General features: G+C 40.9%; 1 pseudogene; it reads right to left on the bottom strand.

Annotated features, from left to right (window-relative positions):
• Positions 1-3580: 3580 nt before the first annotated feature.
• Positions 3581-4823, bottom strand: LOC101533370 (ribosome biogenesis protein NSA2 homolog; annotated as a pseudogene).
• Positions 4824-25284: the final 20461 nt, after the last annotated feature.

The raw sequence follows: 25284 nt of genomic DNA, 5'->3' as shown, positions 1-25284 counted from the left end.
CACACATACGGGATCTTGGTGCTTGCAAGGCAAGGATTTACCCACTGAGCCCATGCTGGGCCCACTTCTGAGTACTGTTTCAAAAGAATTGAAATAAAGACCTGGATGAGATATTTGCATTTTCATGTTTATTACTGCTAACTTTATAATAAGTCATTGCCTCTTGCTGTCGTATCTTTTTTAAAAAGATTCATTTATTTTTATTGGAAAGGCAGATCAGATTTACAGAGAGGAGAGGAGAGACAGAGAGTAAGATCTTCCATCCACTGAGTCACTCCCCAAATAGCCATGACAACCAGAGCTGAGCTGATCCAAAGACAGGAGCCAGGAGCTTTTTCCGGGTCTCCCACATGGGGGCAGGGTCCCAAAGCTTTGCTCTATCCTCCTCTGCTTTCCCAGCCAGTAAGCAGATAACTGAATTGGAAGTGGAATAACTGGGACAGGAAGTGGTGTCCATATGGATTCCCAGTCAATGAGCCATTGCACTTGGCCCTGTCCTATCTTTATTAATTAATCCCACATACCTGACACTATCACCCTGGAATGATTAAAAACTTACTTGCAAGATCAGTGTCTTTCCACAGCAGGTAAAGCTGCTCTCTGCAAAAGCAGCATCCCATCTGAATGCTACTTTTCATTCCTACCTGCCCCACTACCATCCAGCTACCTTCCAATAGGAAAACAGCAAATGGTGGCTCAAGTCTTTGGGCCCCTGCCACCCAGGTGGAGACCTGGAAGGCGATTCAGGCATCTTGCTTTGGCTGGCCTAGACCCAGCCGCTGCAGCTTCCAGGGATGAACCAGCGGATGGAAGATCTCTACCTCAATCGCTTTCTCTCCTCTGTCCCTCTGCTCTTCTTCTTTGAAACCGCCTTGCAAATAAATCTTTTTTTTAAATATTTATTTATTATTATTGAAAAGTCAGATATACAGAGAGGAGGAGAGACAGCGAGGAAGAACTTCTGTCTGTTGATTCTCTCCTCAAGCAGCCACAACGGCAAGAACTGAAGCAATCCAAAGGCAGGAGCCAGGAGCCTCTTCCAGGTCTCTCACGTGGGTGCTTAATCCCAAAGCTTTGAGCCGTCCTCGACTGCTTTCCCGAGCCACAAGTAGGGAGCTGGATGGGAAGTGGGGCTGCTGGGATTAGAACCGGTGCCCATATGGACTCTCAGACTGTGCAAGGTGAGGACTTCAGCCACTAGGTTACCACACTGGGCCTGCAAGTAAATCATTTAAATAATAACTTACTCCTATGGAAGCTAATTTCTGCTTTTATTGTCCTGTTTTTCAGATTGGTAATTTAAGAAGCCAGGCACCAAGAAAAGAGCAACTGATAAATTAACATGTAAATTAATTATCTGTAAAAAATGTTTTGCTTGTCGATTAACTCCTGAATGGTTTCAAGAGGATCCTATAGATAGAATCCGACATTCCTGGAGGTGCTACAGGTAGATCTCAGTGGTCTGTTACAGCATATGGAATATACTTTTCTCCATTTTACCAGTTTTTAATAAATGGTGCATATGATATTACCCTATCACTTTATCTTCTCACTTGTTTTTTTTTCCCCTTGTATTTGCTCCTCTCCTTTCCTAGCTGGTGAGACCTGGCTTTCTGTCCGAGGAGGTTTTTGCAGTTTTCATCCAGCTTTAGCCTGGCGATGAGCGCTTTGCCGGGGTGGATGCCAGCGTGGCCAGTTGGGTGACTGGCCTTCCTCCACTGCCTCTGTTCAGTGCAGCTGATGTCACTCTTCCTGTAAACCTGAATTACTTTGTCAGTTTTCTGATCTTCATAGTGTCTTCACACAACTTGCACTTCATCAGCCTTCCAGACCGGCATGGAACACACATTGTATTCCTGCCTCAGTTCCTTGGAAAAGGAGAAAGCCATCATCCTCTTACAAATGTGGGTAGGGGTATTGGAGGCCTTTTTCGGTTCTTGTTTCAGGCAGAAATCCAAAAGGACTGAACTCCATTTCCAGCACCGCCACTCCCCAAAAACGGAGATACTTGTATGGAAGTTCTAGGTTCAACTCCTATAACAAATCAGATATTGACAAAAACCAGCCTGATTACAACTTGTTATTTCCTGTATGAATGTCTTTATGCAGGTATACTGTATAAAGGCACTGAAAGCCCTTGATGTTGTAAGAAAAATCTATTGTACATTTTCTCTATATTTGTATTTCCATGTGAGCTAGCACCAATTTGGTTCATTGCATTCCTATAGAAATAGACATGACAAATTTAGTATTGGAAAAACAAGATTATCCCACTGAGAAAGTCTTATGATGCCCTTTATTAGATGAGTGCTCAATTACTGGAGTTTTTTTTTTTTTTTTTCTTAGTCCATTCTTCTTTTCTATGTCTGCCTCCACCCAACACAGGACTCCAGCTTTTTCATCAGGATCACCAGGACGCCGTGGCCTTATCGCATTTTCTTTCATGACTGCATTACAGCACTTTGCTCGTATCACCGCCATGACACTGCCTACATGTAGCACAGCTAATTACCAGCCTCCGTTAGACAGGGAGCTTGTCGGATATTGAAAAAATGTCTATTCGTTGTGGCACTCCCATTGAGGGTTGGGAACTTCTTTCAGATAAAGGACACCAATATACAAATATTGATCTGTTTCACTGAAGTATTATAAGCGCCATCAAATCCTTTTTGATAGTAGAAGACAAAGATCAATTTGAAGTCAGGTATCAGAAGCAGCAATAGCATCTTGGCATTGAAATGGAATATTTGCTCTTTCATTAAGAGATCATTTCCTATGTTGTTTTGTAAATGAGGATTTCATCCAAAATACTAAACAGGTTCATAGTCTTATTAAAATATGTTAAGCATCCACCACGATTTTACAAATATGATTTTCGTAACGAATACTGGATGTCAGTGAAAACTCATTCTTTCAATAAAATATACCAACTATGTAGTGATTATGCCAAGTACTGAAAAAGTGGTGAATGAGCCGAAACAGCTCAGGAGATAGGATTTGTCACCTCAACATTATACTCCTTTTCACACTCTTCTTTACTTCTTAGAAATAAAACTTTTTTAAGTTTTTTTTTTTTATTACAAAGTCAGATATACAGAGAGGAGCAGAGACAGAGAGAAAGATCTTTCATCTGATGATTCACTCCCCAAGTGGCCGCAACGGCCGGAGCTGTGCTGATCCAAAGCTAGGACCCAGGAGCTCTTCCAGGTCTCCCACGCGGGTGCAGGGTCCCAAGGTTTTGGGCCGTCCTTGACTGCTTTCCCAGGCCACAAGCAGGGAGCTGGATGGGAAGCAGAACTGCAGGGATTAGAACTAGCGCCCATATGGGATCTTGACGCTTTCAAGGCGAGGACTTTAGCTGCTAGGCCACTGCACCAGGCCCTAGAAATATACTTTTGAGCAATGATAATGAATACGGTGATTTTAGTCTTATTTTAGGGGCTTTTAAAATGTTTTCAACAGCTTCATAAACAGTTCCGTTGCTGACTATAGACGTCTAAGGCTGCTTGGTAGCATCTGGAAACATCACAGTAACGACGACTCTTCCACTTTGCCTGGAGTCTTCAATAATGATTAGGAATTATGTGAAACTGCTGTCAAGTAAGAACATGTTTACACATGTGTCATTTTCAGAATAGTTGGTAACCTGGGCTTATCTCTCTTCCATAACCTTGTCTCCATGTGTCACAAAGACCAGCTCACTTTCACCTCAGTGACAGTTCCATTGGTAATTACACCCAAAGTTGTTTGCAAAGCAGATGATGAATTCTTTTTTACACCAAGTATTGGTAGAAGGTGGTTTCCAATTCTGGGTGTGTTCCATGGGCCTTCTTGAAGCATAAGCCCATTGATCTAATGGACCTTTCATATTTAAGCAGTTTTCTCATAAAGCAATGTCCAACAAAGCAGACTTTAGCAACCACTTTCCTCCATGCCTTTTTTTCTTTTTCCTTGTCTGTTAACTTCTCATATCTTTGTTTTTCCCAGCGAAGATACTTCTCACAGAGGGACTTCCCATTTTCCCTCCCTCTATTTTTGTTTTTGTTTAATTGTACTGGAAGAAACTTTAGCCCAAGACTGTCCCTCTCTGTCCAGCACACAAGCAGGTACTGCTCTCAGGGAGTCTTTCCATCAGTCGTTTGTTGGATATTCCCACTTGCACACATTTCGATAGTCCTTCTCATCTGTATTTTCTTAGTAGGGTATTGCTTGCTGGAGAGCTTCACTTCAGACCAGTTGTCTATTGTTGCTTTCTGGAAACATTCAAGAACCTCCTGACTGCTTTTTTTCTCTTGTTATGATAATGCAAACAACATCCATGGTATCTGCAGTGTGATTCAATGTATCTGTTTTGTGGCATGGTACTGCCTCAGAGCCACCGGATGCAGGCTCCGAGGAGTAGGATCTTCCTAACTGTCCCTTCTCGGAAACCTGCCAGAGGACTTCACACAGCCAGCAATAGGAAACTGGACTCTGTTCTTTATATTAGAGTTTAAACACCAAAGGAAGAATGTGAAAATGCAACTAAGCATCATGTAGGCAAATACGGGCAGAACTGAAGTAAGAGCACAAATAGATTTCTCATGGTGTATTCTTTTAAGAGGAATCATTTAATAGTAAGAGACAATCATTTAATTGTCTTGTGATCCCAAGGAATGGGTTGTAAGGGAAGTCTACACAGGCATTAGGTTAGACATGGCACAAATATTGTGGCAAGGATGGGGAAATCTAGATTTCAGGAATTCAGTCCATACCCTCATAGTTGTCTCAGGATAACCTTTTCTTGATATCTTAGCTAGTGCTCCAGCCATGTCTGGTACCATGTTCACAATGCTTTTCTCCTAGACCTCAAATGGCATTTATTCTCATCACTCAAGTTTCAGTACCAATACTCCTCCTTAAAAGAGACTTCTTGAATTCGTAAACTGAAGAACACACCCGAATATGGCTACCTTTCTCCAGTCACCTAGTTTTATTCATAGCAATTCTAATACCTAAACCTCTTACAAGTTTAGTATTTATTGTCTTTTCATTTATTATAATATCAGATATGAGCCTCGTCATCTTTCTTATGCATGGTTGTTATTCAATAAATAATTGTTGAACGAGTGAACACGTGAATAGATCAATGAATATTTAAAGTATATCCAGTGCGTTATGGCACAGCATCACCGACATCCTAAACCAGAGTGCAGGTTTGAGTTCCAGCTGCTCCACTGTCCATCCTGCTCCTTGCTAATGTACCTAGGAAGGCAGAAAGATGACCCGAATAGCTGAACCTCCCGCCACCCAAACAGGACAGTCCCAAATGGAGTTTCTGGCTTCTGGGTTTAGCCTGAGACAGTCTCGGTGACGCTACCATTTGAGGGTAAACCAAAATATGAGATCTAGGGGGACAGCATGATTCAACTGGCCAATCCTTCACCTGCAGGTGCTGACATGCCATATGGCTGTCAGTTCGTGTCCCGTCCAACTCCCTGCTTGGGGCCTGGGAGACGAGAGCAGAGTGGCCCAAGACCTTGGGATCCTGCAAACATGTAAGAGACTCCGCAGAAGCTCTAGGCTTCTGGCCTTGGATCAGCTCAGCTCTAGCTGCTGTAGTCATTTGGGGACATTTGAGGAGTGAACCAGAGGAAGGGCGATCTTTCTCTCTGTCTCTCCTCCCTATAAATCTTCCTTTCTAATAAAAACTAAATTTAAAATTTGCTTTTAAAAAAGATCTATTTCTCTCTTTTTATTTTCTATCTCTGAAACTATACCTTTCATTAAAAAATTTTAAAGAATTGTTTAAATCTCCAAATAAAAATATTTTAATTCCTAGTTGGACTACTTATAAGAAAGTTTTTTTTTTCCTTTGATAGTTATTTCAAAATCTTTATCGTTGAGCTAGTAGTTTTCCAATTACATTTTTATCAGAATATATTTTACATATTTGAGTTTTCCCTAGCTAAGTAATTTTACTTTGTTTAATTTTCTCTTGGGTTCTTTGTCCTAATATTCCAGCAATGTGACTGTTTTGTCCTTCCTCCCCTGAAACCTACTAAACTTTTCCACATTGTTTTAAATTTTAGAAACTTGGAGAAATAGCCACAATATGATTAATGTCCTGCCCAGTGTTGAATGCACAGGATTTTTCATTTAATTTACAAAAGGATAGATTGATGGTTAATAGCAATTCGTTTCCTTATCTTTTCCTAATGAAAATTAAAATTCTATTACCACAGTACACATGCATGTAAACATATTAAATTAAAGTGATATCCCTTATTGTCATAACTTCTCATTTTCATCATTTTTGAAAAGAAATTAGGATAGTTTAATATGTCCAGACGTTTAAATATAGCTAAATAACCTTTAAACATGTGAGTAACTATAAACAAATGTTTTCTTCGAATCCTAATTGACAATTAATCCCTCCTTGTCCTTCCTCCTTTGTCATGACTTTCAGCAGTATTACATTCAATTTGTTGGGTGGCCTCTGACATCTGGGCTGCACAAATCAAATCACGGAACTTGACAATACGGAGTTGCTCAGAGCATACCAGACTTCACGTCACCTTTAAAGCAGTCTCTTAAAAAGTTTGAAAGACCTCAGGTTTCACTTCATGGATCTAGTTAGAAAATGACTTGTTCCGCAAATAGAAGCAATGGCATCAGGCAGAGAGAAGACCAGCGGTTTAGACATAGTCCACGTGCTGTTAGGTTCTTCGGGTAGAACAGAGGGAAGAATGTTCTGAGAAAGGCACCTCACCCAACTCTAACATTTTGCCAAAAGTAAAAATCCTTCTCTTTAGCCTTCTGCCAAAGTCTTTCTCATGTAACAGTTTTGCAGTGATCAGAAGCTGACAGCTGATGGCTATGAAATGAGTGGGGCAGTCCCTTTGCCAAAGGAGAGAGAAAACAAACAAAAAATTATCTCAGTATGCACAGTAACTGAGGATTATTTAATGATGTTTGTAGGGTTGTCTCTCTGTTTTCTTTTTATATTTTTTGAAGATTTATTTTTATTGCAAAGTCAGATATATGGAGAGAGGAGGAGAAACATAGAGGAAGATCTTCTGTCTGCTCATTCACTCCCCAAGTGGCCGTTGCGCCTGGAGCTGCGCTGATACGAAGCCAGGAGCCAGGAGCTCTTCCAGGTCCCCCATGTGGTTGCAGGGCCCCAAAGCTTTGGGCTGTCCTCAACTGCTTTCCCAGGCCACAAGTAGGGAGCTGGATGGGAAGCGGGTCCACTGGAATTAGAACCAGCACGCATATGAGATCCTGGCACGTTCAAAGCGAGCACTTTAGCCAATAGGCCACTGTGCCGGGCCCATCTCTTTGTTTTCATGAAAGTCGTATGTACACAGGATTTCTGTTTATATTCAAATGGAAAAAAATGCTTCTCCACACAGTCTCAGGGCAGTGTTGATTCAGATCACCAGGCCACCATCGACCCTGCTACTTACTGCTATCAGTGCCAGGCTCACACACCCTCTGTGGCGGCCTCAGCCGTGTGCTTTATTTCTAGATTTTCTCATGATTTGGTTCTATGCTATCCACTTAATCGTCCAGTGAAGTGCCGCTCTCCACAGTGTGCTCACCCTCGGGTGGCCTTTTTCTACTTTTCACTTATCAGCCCACTTGATCCTGAATTCTCCTTTTCTGCAACCACGAGAGTGTCCATCCTTCAAATTCCAGGCCAAATTACATTTTTTCTCATGAAATGGCTCCTCCTCTCTACCCTGCTCATTCCCAATACCCAACAGCCACTATCCAGATTCAAAAAAAAATTGTCCTCTTCTTGAGATCACCCAATTCAAAACATCTTTTGAATCCATTTGGCACTTTACATGAAATTAATGGTAGTTAAATAAATCTATTTATTGATTGTCTTATTATAGGTAAATTTCATGTCCAACATGATGAAAATAAGTGACAAACAATGGTGCATATGGAATGGGAGTACGTTTATGCAAAAAGACAGGTGAGCTATCAAAGCCACAAGTAATAATTTTTGGAACTTGAAAACTTTCTTAAGAGGTATCTGCAAGGTTCATGGACTCTATTTCCTATTTAGGATCATACAGTGATTGGTAGAAATCAGACCCATGATTCATAAACCTGCTAGGCATGGGTGAATATTTAATGAAGTGATGAGGAAGTCAGTTGAGACGCCAGCATCCCACATCAGAGTCCCAAATTTGCACCTGATTCTGGTTTCCTATTGTGTGCTTGGCAGCATCAGGTATTGGCACAGGTACCTGGGCCTCTGCCACCTTCAGGACACGCTGGTTCTCCAGCTAAGTAGTTACAGCACATTCAGTATCAATGGGCACAACTGGAAGTTTTTGAAAAGTCTTTAGTTGATTAAACAATGATACACCATACGTTTTTCTGCGTTCATGGAACACAGAAAAGAAAAACAGAGTCCCTAGATGCGAGAACTGCTGTATGTTTCATACATGACAGCCAAGGAAGCTGTGCACCATTTGTTTGCTCGTTTATTAATTTCTATTTTCTTTTTTTTGAGAGACAGAAAGATAAAGACTCACAGAGCTCTTCCATCTGGTGGTTCACTCTCCAAATGACTTCAAGACCAAATCAGGGTTAATACAGGCAGAAGTTAGGAGCTTCGAACTCCATTCAGGTCTCCCAGGAGAGTGGCAGAAACTCACACCACCTGAACCACCATTTGTTACCTCCCAGGGTGCTTGCCGGCAGGAAACCGGATCAGAATCAGAGACGACACTTGTTCTCAGACACTCTGACACAGGATGTCGGTGTCCAAGATGTGGCTTAATCCACTGTGCCACAACACTTGCCCCTTTAAAACTCATTTTAATATTATAAGCTTAAGCTGAAATTAATAGGTTTAATGACTGGAAATGAATAATTTAAAAATAAATGCAAACTCAAAATTCAGTAAGAGAAAAACAACATTTTGGGCACATTATTAGATGTTACTGCTTGTTATGCATAATGCCTATGGGTAATATTTTGCCAACCTACCTACTTATTATTTCCCAATTCTGACTTTTGTTATTATGTGACTTTAATGAGCACATTAAGATAATAAATGAACTGCCTTAAGTAACGCATCTTGCTACTACATTATAAACATATGAAAAAAATCAGGCTATTAAGACTGTTCTAGGATTTAAAATTTTCACAAACATTTCAGCTCTGATAAGAGAGCAGCTAATTATTCAAAGTCACATTATTTCACAACAATATACATAGATCTCATTCATGCTTGTCTTATCCAATATGCCTGAATAAGTCTGTCACTTTTAATTATATGCTTAATATTTCACATCATCAATTATTTCCAGCTAGTCATGCTTTGCTGTGTAAAAGCTATTAAATCAACAGTCACTTAACAAAAAGATTATACTAAATGCTCTCAATACTAGTTAAAATCTGTACACAATCAAAGCTTCAGGAAGCATGAGAACTAGACATTACATCCACTGCGTTGACTCAGAGCTTCTGTGTGGTATGCAAAAAGAATGACCGAAATAGAAGCCTGGCAGTCAGGTAAACATTGGATCACATTCAAAATATCATTTTATCCTGATACATCTATTTCTGTAATAATTTTGTTGAAAAGTTATTTTTAAAAAACCACCAGTTCCTGATAGTTGTTGACAAATGTAGTTTTGAAAATGCTATAAATAAAATAATTCTCTCCGCACCCCCTATCTGATGAAAGGTTATTGCAAATATCATTGGCAACATAATCATTTTATTCCTATGACTCACTTGTGCATCTGAGATGGTCATTAATGGCTCCAGGAGGAGAGAATAAAGAAAGTGATAGTTGCTGTAAAGGTCAGTCTTAGTCATCGGGAAAGGAGATGGACAGCAGTGGGGTCTGATGTCAGAGGCATCGAGCAAGGTTACTGTCCCCCAAAAAATCTACTCATCAATTCCAAAACTTATTCCACATGATGTATTATTTTATTGCAGTCATCAACAGGATCTGCAGGCCACATTTCCCTTCCCAAGTCCATTCTCAGCCCTGGATCTTGAGCCTGACAGGGGGCCCTACGGTCCAGAAGTTATGACTTGCACCAAATCCCAGCACTTGCCAGCTGGTGTTGCAGCTTAGCTCTATTGTGCCAGCATCTGTTGTGGCTCTCTATTGTGCCAGCAGAAGCAAGAGCCTAGCCCAGTGTAGCCAGCACAATGGCTCAATGGCTAAATCCTCACCTTGCAATTGCCGGAGTCCCATATGAGCACCAATTTGCATCCTGGCTGCTCCATTTCCCAGCCAGCTCCCTGTTGGTGGCCTGGGAAAGCAGAAGAGGATGGCCCAAGTCCTCGGGACCTTGTATCCAAGTGGAAGACCTTGAAGAAGCCCTTGGCTTCTGGTTTCAGATCAACTCAGCTCCAGCTGTTGTGGCCACTTGGTGAGTAACCAGCAGATGGGAGGTCTTTCTCTCTGTCTCTCCTTATCTCCATAAATCTCATCTACTTTCACAATATAAATAAATGAACAGAAATGTCCATGTGTAATTCTTACAACAGCGGCTCCTCCAAAAAGTCTTCAAGGTTGTAACTCCCATGAGGTTAACAATGACATATAACAAGTCAATTAGGCCGAAAAGTAGATTTCATGACTATAGGAAACTGCCCAAACCAAAAAGAATTAGAACAGAATCTGTAATCAGTCAATTAATGCAAAGGGCATCATTGCTCCATACTGAAAAAGTGCAAATCATGCCCTCACAGTTTGATAGGGAGTCTAAAATAATCAGAAAGCATCTTCTGACAGTAATTGCTTCTCTAGAAGTAATGTCTGAGGAAAAAGAGTACGTAGTTCAATTAAAATAAGTCTGTTAAGGGGCCGGTGCCTTTAGGCACCAACATTCCATATGGATGCTGGTTCATTTCCTGGCTGCTCCACTTTCCATCCAGATCCCTGCTTGTGGCTTAGGAAAGTAGTGCAGGATGGCCCAAAGCCTTGGGATCCTGTACATAAGTGGGAGACCCGGAAGAAACTCCTGCTTCTGGTTCCTGGCTTCAGGTTGGTTCAGCTCTGGCTGTTTTGGCCATTTGGGAGTGAACCAGAAGATGGAAGATCTTTCTGTCTCTCATTCTAGCTGTAAATTTGCCTTTCCAATAAAAATAAATAAATCTTTTAAAAAATATATCTGTTGAGTGATTGGGAAATATTGACTCAAATAAAAAATGCAATACTGCTATATTCAAAAATCCTTAACATCTAGAAACCAAAAAAGGCACTTCTTACTTCTAAATTCCTAGCTCAAGTCTTAAAATTAAGTTTTACCCATACTAAAGAAATAAGAAAAAAATCAGGACAAGATGACTTAGGGAACATGCATCAGACAAGTACATCTATTCTTTAAATAATTTTTCTGGTACAAAAACTTTAAGAGTCAGTCAAAAGTATAGCATTTCCCAACCAGCAAACACTGACAGTAGTGTATAATAACAATTAAAAAAATTTTTGCAATAACTCTAGCTGGGAAAAAATGGCATAAAACTAAGATCTACCATGTGCCCATTTCTCATCCGATCTCAAGGAATACTGAGGCCAAACAGTAAAACACACACACACACACACACACACACAGTTGCTCATGAGAAATAATTGCAATTTATATAGTTTTTTGATTAACCAAAGCAAGATTTTAATATTTCTTTGAGTGCCAACTTTTTGTTATATTCCCGTGGATACAACTTGTTACAATCATATAGTATAGTGGATCCAAAAGTTCTGAAATATTTCTTTTCGTCTCTTGAGTGTCAGATTCCAAAGGAAGTCATTTCAGACTCTCTTCATTGTCTATATTATAAAATGGTATTATACAATAAGGTACTATGGCTCCCTTCGTCTGTGTGATACATTCACTTAAGAGAAGACATCCTTAGGAATAGAATGGAAAGGATTTACTCTGAGAATGAGCCTCTGCTTTTTGAGATTTATTCATTTTTTAATTTGAAATATTTTCACAGAGAAGAAGAGACAGAGAGAAAGGTCTTTTGTCTATTGGTTCAATCCCCAAAGGGCTGCAATGACCAGAGCTGAGCTGATCCAAAGCTGGAAGGCAGGAACTTCTTCCCAGCTCTCAGATGGGTGCAAGCCTCCAAGGCTGGGGGCCATGTTTCTCTGCTTTTCCAAGAGCATAGGCAGGGAGCTGGATGGAGTGGAGCAGCTGGACTCGAACCAGTGCCATTATGGGATGACGGCTCTTACAGGCAGAGGATTACTTTGAAACACCATCAAGCCGCCCTGAGAAGGAGCCTTTCTAATGAATGAATTTGAACTGTATTACAACTAATGCTAGAAAAATAAACATACACATAGTTGTTTAACACTGACATTGTTATTTTTTTCTCTTTCCATTTTTGTGAGACTGTCACCAAATGTAGATGGCCACTTTATATATCAATTCTACACCATGGTGTACTTCCTTGTGGGCACATCATGTCAACGGAAAATACGTATTATTAAAATATAATTCATGGATTTCAACTTTTGCACCAAAAGTGAACTTATGTTTTAATTCTGCTTTCCACAAACTGTTATTGATTACCCCATATTTAACTTACAAAAATAATATGCCTTGCCTTGTATTTGATGTGTCCTCACAGATACTAAATCAAAATATTAAGATCCTGATTATGAATTCAAAATACATCAAAACCATTTTCAAATTTAAAAAGCAGCATATTGAAATATAATAGAAATCATGCTTCCTACGTTTTGTACATTGATAACCTATTGTTATTAAAGGAATTCTTCAATTTGACTGCATTTCCAAGTAGGTTTGGTCATCGCTAAAGTATGACCGAGCCGGAAGAGCAGCTGCTGTAGCGTCCCATCTGTGATGGTACAAAAAAAGACAGAGAGAGAATGAGCAGATCTACCTTTGCAAACAATGACCAAGCCGTTTGCAGCTGGACAGCGCCTCCTGCGCCTCGGTGAACACAGAACAGAATGTGCAAGCACAGGACTGGGCAGGTGAACTCTGCCACTGATCCTGAGTCCTCAGATGTAGCATGAACTAACTCCTTCTGCTGACTTCTTTAGCTGGATTCAAAATAAGAACAGAACACTAGGGATGGAAAACCTATGCTGCTATGCCCAACTTCATTCAAATTTAAAGGGAAAGAAACTCTACCTCTTCAGTTTGGCAAGGAGCCAAAGGCGATTTTAGAGATAAGTGGGTCAGAATAGTCTATGTGGCAGAGGAGTTGATTTCAGGTCAGCAAAGCACAGTGATTAGCAAGCCAGAAGAATCGGATTCACGTCTTTACAATGAAGCAATCATGGGATGCTGGACTTTGCAGCACCGTCTACACCTGCAGCGCCGTGACACACTGAGTAGCCGAATGGTGGACTTCTGACTGCTGCTGAAGGACTGTACTATTGTTATAATATAGGGGAAACAGTGGGGTGGGATTGGGGAAGTTGGGAGGGGAAAGCCCTGAGTCTAAGAAACTATATCAAGGAAATGTTTTTAGAAAAGGAAGAGCTCAGTTTACAAATTAAAAAAAAAAAGTGTTGATAAGGTAATGGAGGAAAATTTGTAAGTCACTAAAATAGTGACTTATTATTTGTCCTCCAAATTTAATCACTTTAGTGAAAGTGGTTGAATTTCTTGATTTTGAGTGGTCAGCAGATCTTTGCCACATAGTACTAACCAAACATTGTTAACCTACAAATAATAACAAATTTTGGTGACTAAAAACTGTTCAAAATAGTGACAAATATTATATAAGACTATTTATCTTTAGTGGCATTACAAAGAAAATCCCACTAAAGCGACAGCTATAGATGTGTAATACATGATACGTGTGTTCTGCTCAAGCTGGGTTTCCTTCAGGTACTGCCACAAAGTTCCTAAGACAAGCAAACGTATTTAAGGACGGTAGTTCATTTGGGCTCATGGTATCAAGACTCCCAGTGCAGTCACACAGCCTTTGCTAGTCTGGCCACAGGTAAGGCGGAGGAGGGCAGCGGGAGAAGGTGCATGGGAGAAGCAGCACTTGGCGACCCGGGAGGCTGAATGCCTTGGCTGACTCAGGTTTTTTATCATCAGCCTTCTGAGGGAATATCCCCAAAGGACCTTCCTGTAGGCCCGCACTCTGAACAGAACTGGATGAGCTTGCTACCCTGTTCATATCATTAACTCATGATTCGGGTATTAAACATTTGCATGAATTCGAGAGCAGATCTTGTTCAACTGCTGTGAAAGCAGTACACAGGAGAAGTTTAGTGACAGAAGTGTTTTTAAAAGATTTACTTATTTTAATTTGAAAGGCAGAGTTATAGAGAGAGGAGACACAGAGAGGCAGACGGATCTTCCATCTACTGGTTCACTGCCCAAATAGTCACAATGGCCAGAGCTAGGCTGGTCCAAAACCAAGAGCCAAGAAGTTCTTCCAGGGCTCCCATGTAGGTGGAGGGGGCCCAAAGACTTGGGCCAGCCTCTGCTGCCCTCCCGGGACATCAGCAGGGAGCTGGATCGTAAGTGGAGCAGCTGAGACTCAAACCAGCACCCACATGGGATGTCAGTGCCATAACTGGGGGTGCCGCCTGTGGGGCTATAGCACCGGCCCCAGACAGAAAGCTTTCTGCAATATATTTCTATGATCCCGAACCCTATATGTATCTGTGTATTTCTTTGCTCTTTTCACGGGCACAGAAGTTTTATAACCTCACATGAGATATCTGTCACCGACAATGACAGTTACATCAATTTTACCTTGACTGCCCATCTCCATCTTGATTTAGGATGCACATTTTGGTGATTCACACATGGAACGTAACTGAAGCATTGATAATTCGATGACTTCAAGCTATACAAGCCATAAATAAAGGAAAATAAAATCTTCAGTACAAGTAACCTACACAGGAAATCCCTCTGTGAAATTGGGGTAGTTTGTTCTAAATGAGACCAAAGGATACAAGTCCCTAAAAAGAAATCAATTAAGTTTATAGTTCCCACTTTTAATTTCATTGATTTACACAGAGCTCCACCCTTCATTCTCCTAAAATATTTTTGCATTTTATCAGCATCACATACATTTTCTTTCCATTCATTTCTTTAAAAAAATGTCCAACAATGAGTGATAAGTTAATTAAGGCAGATACATCGTTAGTTTTCCACGACTGATCGTGTTGGCCAGAGAAGAATTGCTCCAATGTGGTGCGCACAGCTTATTAACCTGCTGGTTGCAATTCTGACTAAGTCAAACGAGATGCCACATTTCTGACAGGTTCCAAGCTGAGGGCAATGCCACCACAGTTCTCTGTACCCCAGGGGAGCGCAATGCTTCAGCCACCTTCCCTCACACACATTCAACAAACACCTGCTGACCAGAAACTGAGAACGAACCATCGGGTCTTCAAGAAATGAGAATGCCAATGCAAGCAGGAGTTTACTGTTCTGCTAGTATTGGATTTCCATTCAGCTATGAAAAAGGGGCTGCAAAATGCCTTAAGGAAAATGCAGTTAGGAATAGTTGTTAGACTATTCCTTTAGAGTATGATGTAATTCCTTATGTTAATTTCATCTGCTAAGCACCATCTAAATCCTGGTGGAAATAATTCTTAGAAAATGTTTCTAAAGGAAAGCCTCACATTCTCACGCCTACCAGATTAAAAATTCAGCTATGCACTTCAGTTACAGGAATCAATCAGAAGTTCTTTTCCGTAACTCTCCCAACCTTTGTTCTAGGTCAGGACATCATGTGAACAGAAGACTAGTTTGAGGATCAAATTTGGGCAAAGGTTCGAGTTGCACTTACTGTCTTGGTATTGGGGACATTTTACCAGTTCTCTGGGCACTGATTTCTTACCTGCAGACCTGAGTTAATACAAGTCACTGGCCACCTTGTGTGAAGCAGCAGACGGAGTCAGGGTTTGGGATGCACCTCGCCCGTCAGAGGGTTGGCTCGAGTTCTGGCTTCCTTGCTTCTGCTCTAGTTTCCTACTAAGACTCCTGAGAAACAGAGGATAATGGCCCAAGCACTTTTGTTCCCATCATACGTGTGGGAGACCCAGATGATATTGCTGGCTCCTAGCTTAAGCCCGGCCCAGATGTGGCCCTGGCAGGCATTTAGGGAATGAACCCCTGAATGGAAGATCTCTTCCTCTTCAATTCTGCCCATCTCTCTGTCACCCTTCCTTTAAAATCAACAAACACTTTTTTAAAATTTTCAAACAAAACAAACTTTTTTAAAAAACGATTTATTTATTTTTATTGGAAAGGCAGATATACAGAAAGGAGAGGAGAGACGGAGAGGAGAGACAGTGAGGAAGATCTTCCATCCTATGGTTCATTCCCCAAGCAGCCACAATAGCTAGAGCTGAGCCCATCCAAAACCAGGAGCCAGGAGCTTCTTCCAGGTCTCCCACGCGGGTGCAGGGTCACAAGGCTTTGGGCTGTCCTTGACTGCTTTCCCAGGTCACAAGCTGGGAGCTGGATGGAAAGCGGGGCTGCCAGGATTAGAACCAGCGCGCATATGGAATCCCAGCATGTTCAAGGACTTTAGCCACTACACTATCGCACTGCACCCCCAGAACAAACTTTTATTCATTCACAAAATTACGGAATGTCTAAGGGCACCGTTTCTAAGCGGGATGGACCAACTGCCACTTCTCCCTCCCATGTGTGCTGGGTGGAAATTGCACATGTATGTAGGCCCTGGAACTGACCTGACACTCAGCACTTTCACTTTATTTCGTAACTTTCTACTCTTTGCTGTTTTTAAGGCAATTCCTAGGTGAGTGGAAATGCCATGCTCATAAACTTTCATAGCACTTTTCACATCTGTAGTAGTTTATATGTGCCAGCCATGGCCCCACATGCTTTACGTGTTTGTCTAAACCTATGGAATCTTCAAACTTCCCCACAGACAGGTTTGTTTTGTTTTGTTTTGTTTTTATTTGTAAAAGATGAGAACACTAGTTCAGGGACAAAAACATAATAATAATCTCCCAAGGCCACCAGAGCTAGAGGGCAGCAGAGTAGCAGAGCTGAAATGTACATTCACATAGGTTGATCATGGAGACCTTCCTCTAAACCACAGCCACATGAATTAACAAAGCTGGAAACAGAGCAAATGGAAAAACCTTCATGCACTGAAGCAAATAGCTCCAAACTGTATATAGCCAGGTCTATCACGCCCTCTGGTGGAAGAACTGAAGAAGATAAAGTGAAGGGACATTAAGGACAATAGGAAAAGGGCAAGTTCATCTACACTCCTCAGAAGTTAGCAAGTTTAGGAAATCTTTAAGGAACAAGACAAATGGTATCGATTATGATTCAGGTAATCAACACAACATGGAATGCTTGCATACTGGCGCCATGCAATGACGCTGAAGCCTCCAGAGGGAAAACTTTGCAAAGGAAATTGTAAAGTTAGATAGGATCAGTATGTATTAGAAATGATTTTCCACAACTCCCATGCAGGTGCAGAATCCCAAGACTTTGGGCCATCCTCGACTGCTTTCCCAGGCCACAATCAGGGAGTGGGATGGGAAGTGGAGCAGCCGGAACATGAACCAGTGCCCTTATGGGATCCTGGTACCTGCAAGGTGAGGATTTAGCCACTAGGTTGTCGCACCACTATAATATTCAATTGTGAAGATACAATGTAGTCTGTATCTCTACTTTAAAATCAAAGATTGACTCCCAATGAAACCTTTAAATGTATCTTGACAATAGGGTGCTGGACTCTGCCACTGTCCATGCCTACAATGTCAGAATACACTTAAATAGCACAATGACAGACTTATGACTGTTTATGAAGGACTATTCTACTGTAATAATATAGGGGAAATTAGTAGGGAGGGAGAAGGGGATTTGGGGACAGCGTAAGGGAAATCCCAGAGCCCACTGTATCATAAGATAGTAAAATTAAAAAAATACAGAAATAATTTTAAGTAAAAAGTGTCTGTCAGCTTGTTAACAGGCTTTATCCAGAATTCTTGTACACTACCTTGTCAGTTGTGAATTGCTGATAATCAGTGTGATATTCCCATCCTTGCACAACTTGAACGTTCAGAATTGAGTTCTTGGGATTATGCCCTCCTTATGGTCACTTGTGTGTTCATTACCCCTTGAAGCCTAAACAAAAGCCTGGCTAGGATAGGATACTAACTTGGTGTTTATCAAGTAATTAAAGGCAGTGGCTGTGAAACGTAACTTGGATCCCCACTCTCTCTTGCAATGACCATCAGGGTCGCTCCTGAGGCACCCCCTCAAAAAAGATTAGAATAGATAGACAGGAAACAACAAGGGAAGCTTAGAACCCGACAGGAAACGGTCAGCGTGGACTCACATATACCTTCCTAGGTAGGACACAAAGATTAGTTACTCCTCACTAAGGTATTGAAGATTTCTCTGCACACCCCTCCTAAAACTGTTCTGCACCTCAAGTGTTGACATGTCTTGGTAGAGTTATAAGCTGGTTTAGACTATCCTAAAATCTGTCAAGTTCAGCAAAATTATGCTTCAACACTATAAACTGCTAAATACTAAAATGAAAGTAGACATGAGACAGCTGAATAGTACCCTATAACCATTTTAAGGTGTATAGCAGACGGTTGTATATAAACTAAAATTGAAATGTCAATGAAGCAGTTACAGGATGTGGTAAAGAACTTGCATTATTTAACATATTGGTTACTCAATACCATGTCAAAAAATTCCATAAGGTTGTAAATTGTTGTTGATGTTATGTTGTGGCTTTTAGTTAATCGGGATGATATTCTGCCAGCTCTGCCTTCAGACCAGAGATGGTCTCCCCAAGAAACTGTTGAATTTATCTGGACAATAAGATGCTGGACTCTATGCTTGGTATATGTTTGCAAAGAAAGAATCTTGACTGGATTTGAACTGTAATACTGCAACAAGGTGGAGGAATCCACCATGGGGGGAGGGCACGGGGAGGGGTTGGGGGAATCCCAGAGTCTACGAAACTGTGTCACATAATGCAACGTAATAAATAAATAAATAAAGGCCAACCCAGGCCTTGAGGGTATTTGGGGAGTGAACCAGCAGATGGAAGCATTTTCTGTCTTTAATTTTTAAAATAATAAGATCTCAATGAACTTTTCATAACCTTTATTATGAAATACTTATTTTCCCCATCCATGATGAAAATTGGTGGTAAGAATTATTTTTCTTCATAGTAGGCCAGGAATTCCTGAGGATACCAGAATCCTTGCCCTGACTCCACAGTCATCTTCTAACTCACCTCTCTTACAAACTTACCACTTGCATCAAAACTACATATCCTCTTAGTCTAACTCACCTGAGTCAGTCGCAGCTTATAGCTCAATATTTTGCATATTTATAAAATTGCTAGGAGCAAATATTAAAAGGCTGTTTTTCCATTATAAATTCCTTTGTTCATACCCTCTTGTTTGAAGCAAGCAATTGTCCAATTATTGTACCATGATAATTTGTTTTCTTTGCATTTGTTTTATTTTTGCCTTCTGTTGTCACTAAATTAATAGTTGTTTCTCTTTCTCCACACATCTTAGCCTTTCTAACTGTACTTTTTACTTGAATTACAGAACCCAGAAAGTTATTTGAATGGCTATTTTTCTAATTTGTTCAAGGAAGATTCTAATTAGTACCATTTCAGCCACCTCGGAGATGTGCACTTGTTGCATTTTATAGATGCTTTATTGTTAAGGATCCGCTGTCTCTGGAACTCTGGTTGAAACGGACTTTGCTTTCAATATCACCAAGAACATTTCTGTACACAGAAGGCACACAATAGATTTTTTTTTTATTTACAGACAAGCGAATAACTATAAAGTTTATATGTGAGTTTCTAAGTCTTTTGAAGATACGTTTGTCTACACTTAAAATTATTTTCTGGCAAAAAAAATTACTTTTTCTGTTCATCTACTGTGACCCAAAAGCTTTTCAACCCTCAGGAATGACTCGCACAGGTGATGAAAAATTTGATGTGATATTTTTCTCCTTATCAAAAGTATGGAATGATTTGGGAAAGAATTTCTTTATTTTGACTGACATGATTATCAAGATGTTTGTAAAACTCATGCTTTGGCATAGTAAAACGTGCCCAGAGGCTACACTGGCTTAGTGTCAGAAACTGCATCAATGTTTGTACATATTTTCAGATCATTCGTTATGTTTCTATCAGGTAATATTACCTTCTAAATATAAATATGAAAACTGAACCTCATGGATATTAGCAACCTTCCCAGTAATAAGTAGCACCTGGACAGCTCAGCATTCCAAACTGGAAAATCTGGTGGTAAAAGGCATGTGCTTTTCTGGGACATCACTACCCCGCAAATGTTTTGGACAAGTAAAAGTTCAAGTATATCTAATACTTGACAACGTTGTCTCTTCTGTTTATGGCAGGTGTCATCTGCATTCTGTACACCAAACAAGAATTGTAAAGTTCAGTGAGCATTTAGGCATCACTGCTGGGAACAGAGGTGTAGCTCACTTTCAAGAGTCTGTCTCTTGAGGGGAAAGACGCACAGCTGTAACGCACTGATGCCATTTCTAGGCACCCGAGGGTGGGAATGTCACTTTCAACACTGTGTTTGCTGCATCTCATGGGGAGCATTGTTCTTGCTTGTTTTGTCTTTTCTTCAACACCACACGGGTCATGAAGTAGCATCAATGTGTACAAGAAGGTTTTTGACTTTCTCTTTCATCAATTTAGGGACACATTGGTCATTCTGTAGCATGCTGTCTAACTTCATGTTCATATACATTTTCTGGTTTTCTCCCTGTTATGGACTGTGTTTTCTGGCTGTATTTGAGGGGATATATAATAGGAGTGTAGCAGAGACTGACAGCTCCAGATGTGGAGACATAGGGCAGCATGTCTCTCTGTATCCAGACTAAAGATGGACTCCCAGTGAAACTGTTGAAAATATCCTGACAGTAGGATGCTGGACATTTTCCAGGCCTACAAAAAGAAAAACTTTTATAGCATAATGATGGACTTATGACTGTTCACAAAGGATCACGCATTGTAATATTAGAGGGAACATCAATAAGAGGTGTGGGGACTCAGTTAGTGGGACAGGAAATCCCAGAGCCTATGGAACTGTGTCATGAAACAATAACAACAACAATAATAACAATAGTTTATCTCTTCATTTTCACCCAAATGTTCACTTGTTTCCAAGCATGTTGTCTGTGACGTAACAGCACATGAGGTTCAAGCCTTAGAAAGTCAAATGGTCAAGTGAGGCGGAACTCTCAGACTTTTCTCATTCCCATCTAGTTCCAGTATGTACAGGGATCTTGGACAAAACAAACAAACAAAACCTTAAAGCGCAAACAAAAGATGACATTAACAAGGCGATATTTTGCAAAGCTGAAAAGGTAAACTGTCTTTGAACATCAAATCTCAGGCGGAAAGGGAAAGAATATTTTTAAGAAAATGAGTGGGAAAGGCTTTTATAACAACAACAGTTTTTACTTACTTTGCAAGGCAGACAGACAGTAAACAAGAAAGCTTCTGTCTGTTGATTCATTTCCAAATGCCAACAAGGGCCAGGCCTTGGCCACATAAAAGCCAGGAGCTCAGAACTGCATCTTCCATGTTGCTGGTGGAAACCCAGTTCATTTTGCCGTCGTCACTGCTTCCCAGGGCTCTAGCAGGAAGTCAGAATTAGGAGCCAGAGCCAGAGCTGGGTCCTGCATGCAGGTGTTCAGATATGGGCCACTGACTTCTTCACCAACACCCACATCCCCAGGAAGGGATTTGGAAAGAGCCAGAACAGGTTCATTGGTTAATATAGAGCCAGAGGCTGAGTTCAAAAGCACTCCGCTGAGTTCTGGAGAAGTTAGCATGACTCTCTCTAGTGCTTTTCTTTGTTAAGTGAATATTTGTTAAGCATTTTCTGGGTGTTAGTGTTAGGATCTGAGCTGAGTTGCTTGTTTTAGAGTGACGATTGGGGCAAAGGTCAAATAAGGAGTGAGTGACTGTAAAATCTTGAGGGATAGAGGCTCTGACAGAAACTTTCAAATTTTACTAAAATAAAATCTCTTTGTGTTAGGAAATGTTTTCTCATCTCTCTATGTAGACATTACCTTTGTAAATATGAGAGATCTAGGTATGAGGTATTCATGGTATTATAGTTAATCCAGTATATTCATTCCATCCTTATTTTTAGCATTTCATCAGTATCAAATTTATTGCGTTTTTACTTTCCTTGATACTAGATTGTCAGTATCTTGTGTGTATTTTACTCTCACAGCACACCTCACTTTGGTGTTGCAGGAGCTCAAGCTGAAGTGAATGGTAGCCACATGTTGCTGATGCATCGCACGGTACATATGTCATAATGTAAATAGTGTGTGTAGATGCGAAATCTAAACCATGGATGAAATATTGGAAATAAAGAAGACTTGATCCCATACCTACTTAATATCTATCTATTCTACCTTAATAATATATGTGGCCTTAACTTGATAAACCTACAACATCAATTGCATGGAAAGCAATATTATTTCATCCAACTTTTCCATTGTTTTTAATAGACTTTAGTTTTGAGCACAACCGAGTGAAATGTGCAGGTTGTTGTATATGACCTGCCTGCTGCCTCCACAGGTGCAAAGTTCTCATCAGAGTAGTACATTTGTTACAAGGGATGAGTTCACGTTGACCTACTGCTGTGGTTTGACAGGATAGGGCTCCTAAACTCCTGCAAGCATTTAACTCCAAATTTCACATGAATGAGCAAAGTCTGGTATAGAGCACCATCTTGTGGTATTGTGATTGCCTTGTTGAAACAGAACTTGGGGAAAAGAACACCGATCAGGGTAGGAATATTGTGTTAGGAAATTACGAAGAGTTGCCTTTGCTTTCTCTTATATTCAGCCTTCACAGCACGTTTCAAGCTGTAGGATGAATTCTTGGACAGGTGACCTAGAAGTGCTAATCTCTGAGAACACTCCAACTTAGCTAGTGGCAAGTAGGCTTCAGTGTCACCATTTTAAAATGACATCTGCAGGGAGCACACACAAAAATATTACTGCATATGAACATGGAGATTTTTGCAAAAACATTAAACTATAGTCCCCAACACCCATAAATGACAGTAGAACTACTACAAGAAGGCCAAATCTGAAATTTATTCATTAAAATAATGGCTTCCATGTAGTCCCACCTGCCATTAAGTGACCGCTACTACAACTAATTATCAATATTAATTGGTCTCATGCAGTGTTAGGATGACCAGGGATGACCATGTGAAAATATAGAGTGCTCACACTCTTGATTATGAAAGTTAAGTCATTCTGTAGCCAGTCTCCCAACTTAGCCCATATTTGGCCAGGTTGCAGAGAGGAAAAGGCAGAGAGAGATCTGTCCACTGGGCCACTCTCCAAATGATCACAGCAGCAAAAGCTGGGCCAGGCCAGAGCGGGATCCAGGAACTTCTAGGTTTCCCACATGGTTGTCAGGGTCCCAAACACTTGGTCCATGTTTTATTGTTTCCACATGCAAACAGTGAGCTAGGTCAATGAGCCAGGTCAGAAGCAGAGCAGCTGGGACTCAAACCAGCATATACAGAGGATGCTGGAACCGCAGGCGGTGGCTTCACAACAGTCTCCTTTAATCTACTCCCCCCAAAACAAGTCTATTTATTATTATCATTATTTGAAAGAGTAAGCAAAAGAGTTCTAATAATTCAAGCACTCTTATTTTTATTTATTAAAGATTTCTTTATTTTTATTGCAAAGCCAGATATATAGAGAGAGGAGGAGAGACAGAGATGAAGATTTTCTGTCTGATGATTCGCTCGCCAAGTGATTGCAATGGCCAGAGCTGCGCCCATCCAAAGCCAGGAGCCAGGAGCTCTTCTGGGTCTCTCACGCAGGCACAAGGTCCCAAGGCTTTGGGCCATCCTTGACTGCTTTCCCAGGCCACAAGCAGGGTACTGCGTGGGAAGCAGGGCTCCAGGATTAGAATGGTGCCCATATGGGATCTTGGCGTTTTCAAGGTGAGGACTTTAGCCGCTAGCTCTGTTAGTTAAGAACTCTTAAAAATGCTCAACAACAGCCAGCGCTGAGACAAGTCAGAGCCAGGTGGCTGGAACTCCATCGAAGTGGCAGGGACCAAGCACTTGGGGTATCAGGTGCTATCTGCAGGGTGTGCGTAAGCAGGAAACTGATGGGAATCAGAGTAGTAGGGACTTGAGCCAGGAACTCTGAAGTGGAATGCAGGTGCTCCAAGCAGCAACTTAAATGCTGTGCCGCGCATACACTCCAACATAATCCACTCTTAAGATTCTCTGAGACTGAAATCTATTTTGTCCTGGGGTATGAGTTCTTTAAAAAATACCTTACACAGCCACAAGTTTGCTCTTGTACCTAAAACCAGTATGAATTCTAGGCCAAGCAACTGCACATGTTAGAATCTCAGGGAGCACATTATTTCCTCAGTATTGGTGTAGTCAGAGCAGGTAATGTGAAAGCCATTCATTTTGCTTTTGCCAACTTCGAGAAGGCTGAACTCACACTGTGTAAGTTATCTTTTACTGCATAAAAAATATCCTTAAAACACAGATCTTTACAACTTAAAACTTTGGAAACTTAAAATCCCAAACACTTATGATCTCAAGATTTTGTTTCCCTTTTTGGTCTAAAATGTTAAACTCATAGAAGTGGAGTGTAGGGCCTGGTGTGATAACCTATTGGCTAAATCCTTGCCTTGCACGCCCAGGATCCCATGTGGGAGCCCGTTTCTATCCCGGCTGCTCCACTTCCCATAGACTCTGTTCCCTGCTTGTGACCTGGGTGGAGGATGACTCAAAGCCCTGGGACCCTGCACCTGCCTGGGAGACTGGGTGAAGTTCCTGGCTTCAGATCAGCTCAGCGCTGGCCATTGTGGCTACCGGGAGTGAACCAGCAGGTGGAAGATCTTTCTTTATCTCTTCTCTGTATATCTGCCTTTCCAATAAAACAAAATAATAATTTCCTATTACCATATTGGTTAATCAATACCATGTCAATTAATGCCATAATGTTGTAAATGTTTGGAAATATTATGTTGGGACTTTTAATTGATTGGAATGATACTCTGCCGGCTCTACCTTCAGACCACAGATGGTCTCACCAAGAAACCATTGAACTTACCAGGACAATAAGATGCTGGACTTTATGCTTGGTAAATACCTCCAATGAAAGAATGTCAACTGAATTTGAACTATGGAAATGCAACAAGGTGGAGCAATCCACCGTGGGGGGAGGGCTTTGGGAGGGGCGGGGGGAATTCCAGTGCATAAAAAAATGTATCACATAATGCAATGTAATT

The sequence above is a fragment of the Ochotona princeps genome, chromosome 1, assembly GCF_030435755.1.
Source record: "Ochotona princeps isolate mOchPri1 chromosome 1, mOchPri1.hap1, whole genome shotgun sequence".
In the NCBI taxonomy this organism is placed as follows: domain Eukaryota; kingdom Metazoa; phylum Chordata; class Mammalia; order Lagomorpha; family Ochotonidae; genus Ochotona; species Ochotona princeps.
Note: the sequence above shows the minus strand (reverse complement) of the source record. Positions and strands in the feature narration are given on the sequence as shown.